Consider the following 3,703-nt stretch of genomic DNA (forward strand, 5'->3'; position numbering starts at 1 on the left):
CCCACGTCACTTGTGGGACGTGGATGTAGTGTCCGACACCGACGGCCACATGTATCTCACACCCACGATACTTGCTATTTAGGGTTTCCTCTACCGCTCGGTGACCCTCGACGACCCTCGTTCCCGATAAAAAAAAGAGGAAGAAGAAGAAAAAAAAGAGGAGAAGAAAGAATAGAGAACTCCTCTATTCTTTCTTCTCCTCTTTTTTTTTCTTCCTCTTCTTTTTTTATCCTTGAAGCGTTGTCGAGGCCACCCCAAACCCTAGAGAAGCAGCGTCGAGGCCACTAATTAATATTAGTTCTACGTTTGCCACTAATATATCCATCTGTCATGTTTGAATAATAATTGCCATGTTGTCAATATTTGTAGAAACTATGGACACTGCCCGAGACGAAGTACAAGAAGAGTTGTCGGGGGACATAATCGCACGAGGAAGTGATGCCGTCTGCTCGTTGTTTCTCAACAACACTGATGGTCTGGAAGCAGCTGGCTATGATTATGCTGGCTCCGGTGACCTAATGCCGGTGTAAGAAGGAGACCGTGAGGACGGCTTCGGTGACCCAATGCCGGTGCAAGAAGGAGACCGTGATGACGTCTCCAGTGACCGAACCGAGTTCGGCTAGGTATATATATTAGTTAAGCTTCTGCTGACTAGCTAATTGATGCATTCATTGTTTTGGTATGTACACATATTAATTAAGTCTTTGTTCTTTTTTCTAGCCCTCCGGATCGAGCACAACTTCGGTAAAGAGACGAGGCCCGAAGAAAAAGTTGAGCTCGGATGAAAAGTTTGAGATCATAGCAATCGCGCCCGACGGCAAACCGATTGAACCCCTCCGGACAAAGAGCGCATTTGTTGCTCAGTGCGGGGTTTTGGTTAGGGACAAGATCCCGATCAGCATCCAGCAATGGTTAAAGCCGGCTACAGAAGACCCTGAGGTGTCTTATGTCAATGATATGCAGAAAAATGATCTTTGGACTGAGCTGAAGTCAAATTTCACCCTACCGCTAGAGGATGATCCGGAGAAGCCAGTTAAAGAGAAATTAATCAAGTCTTTTGCTCTTAAGAGGATGGCAGAACTATTCAGGAGGTGGAAGAAAGAGCTGAATAAGTTTGTCGAAAATAAAGAGACACCAGAATTCAAGGGCAGATATGAGAAGATCAGAGATCACTGGCCCGCATTTGTGGCCCACAAGACATCGGAAAAGAGTAAGAAGATGTCGGCGACAAACAAGGAAAATGCTGCGAAGAAGAAGCATCACCATCGCACGGGGTCAGGTGGCTACCTCGTAGCCCGGCCTAAGTGGGCCAAGACTGAGAATGATCTGGTTGATAAAGGGATCGAACCAGAGACAATTAACTGGCTAGACCGTTGCCGGATTTGGTTCTTCGGGGCTAGCGGAACCTTGGACCCTGTATCAGGGAAGTGCATTTGGACGAATGATCAAATGGATATACCAGCCAAGAAGCTTCAGCAGTATATTGAAGCAGCGCAGCAAAGGACGTTCTTTCCAGACAGAGAGAACGACGAGCTCACAATGGCCCTCGGGAATCCTGAGCACCCTGGACAGACACGAGGCACGCCAGGCTCCATTCCGTGGAAGGTTGGGTTTCTGGACGCAGGCGGTTACAAATGCCAGGAGAGGAGGAAAAAAGTGCAGCAGACCCAAATGAAGGCGCTGCAAGCAAGGGTACAAGCGATAGAGTAACGAGAAGCAAATCGCAGCAAACGAACTGCCGAAGCTTCTCCCGAAGCTACCCCGCCATCTCAGCGGAGAAGCAGCGTGGCTTCCACCGAGCTGCTTCAGCCGGAGCATGCCTTGACGGCTCCTGCCAGCTATCCCGTGGATGCTATCACGGAATCTCAAAATTGCCACCTTATGACGCAATGGATGAATTTGAAGGTCAAGGCGGCTGTTGGCTCTGTTTATCCTACTGAACCCGGCGCAACTTTTCACTGCCGGCCGATTCCAGAAGGATATGCTAGGGTGATGGTGGATGAAATAACGGAGGGATTTGAGGACCTCCAGCTTGACCACCCTACCGGTGAAGGGGAGACTAGGCTGGGTTCTGCTCTGAAGACTCCATGCCTATGGCGGAAGGAGCTCATCAACCTTCCGAACTGGACGCCTCCGCCTCCTCCTCCTCCTCCTCCGGCAAGTCAGGGCACTCCGCCTCCTCCACCGCCTCCTCCTCCGGCGAGTCAGGACACTTCGCCTCCTCCACCGCCTCCTCCTCCGGCAAGTGATGATCAGGGCACTCGGCCGGCTCCTTCTCCGGCGTGTGGCGGCACTCTGCCTCCTTCTCCGCCTGCGCCGGCGCGCCCGAGCAGCCAGCCTCCTCCTTCTCCGCCTCGTCAGCAAGGGCGGAAGAGACCTGCCGCCGCTCCGGCTGCTCCGGCGCGTCGTAGTCCTTCTCGTCCTCCTCGTAAGCAAGTAAAGAAGACAACCGCTCCGTCTGCTCTGCCGGCGTCTAGTAGTACAGCCAGAGGCGGGAGGACATACAGATTCGGTCCTTCTTTGAATACTCCAGAGAAGTTACCATACGAGAGGACCCCGGAGGAGAATGCTGAGATCGTGCGAGAAGAAGTGAGGAACTACTTTGAAGGGGTGAAAGCAAAGAAACATCCACCTCCGGAGGAGAAGGTAGATCCGGTGAAAGCGAAGCGCACTCTGGCTGCCCTGACAAAACCACTCAAGTCTCCGCCGAAAGGAAACTATGAAAACATTATTGGAAAGGAATTTGTCGAAGCGGAGCGGTCGGGAAGTACTGTCAGTGATCAAAGACTGAAAGAACGACGAGCTGGGAAACAAATTGCACAGCTCGGCGAACAAGCGAAGCAATCGTGCCCCCGCTCAAGGTGCCTAGCGACATCGTCGCTAATGGTCCGAGGATGGTGCCCGGTTATAGCAATCTTTGAGATTACCTGCCCGATGATGTACATTATGATTTCATGGAGGTGCAGATATAAAGATACGAGTACGGGAAGCCTCTCGTCAAAGATGAAAGATCTCTATCAACGATGATGCGAAGATTGCATGATTGGTACTTGAAAATCTGCAGAGAGTCTGGGGGGGAGTACTTTGTATGTGAGAGTTAAGAAGGATCATGACCTCGTTGGAATTGATCTGTTGCCTGTTCCATTTGAGGAGTTCTTTCAGTTTTTCAATCAATTGGCCCTCGATAAAGCAACGGTCACCTGCTACTGTCTGTAAGTAGTACTACTTATGTCATTAAGTCTCTCTATATAGCTCAACTCTTTCATTGCATGTATTTATAATTATCCTCACTATATTATGCAGATTGAAGATCGCCGAATTGAAGAAAAGACAAGGCGATGATATTGGGTTCATTAACACATATCTCATAGATGAAACTGAGGTTAAATTTCATCCCGCAGATACCGAGGCCAACTTGCTACGATCGTTGGTAATAAATGAAAACTAAGATATAATACTCTTTCCTTACAACTTCAAGTGAGTGTTACTGTCTTGTGCGTATTCGGTTTTCCTTATATATTAGTCAAGGTTATAGTAATGTAATTGATGAGTTATGCATGCGTGTGCAGTTTTCACTATATTCTCCTAGAGATTAAGTTTGAGCAGGGACTAGTAACCGTCTTAGACTCAAGACGAAAAGATCCCCAGGACTATGCGGACATGAGTCAAATGCTCGAGAAGTAAGTTAAATCGATCATTATCC

Source organism: Triticum dicoccoides, chromosome 2A, assembly GCF_002162155.2.
Source record: "Triticum dicoccoides isolate Atlit2015 ecotype Zavitan chromosome 2A, WEW_v2.0, whole genome shotgun sequence".
NCBI classification, from domain to species: Eukaryota; Viridiplantae; Streptophyta; class Magnoliopsida; order Poales; family Poaceae; genus Triticum; species Triticum dicoccoides.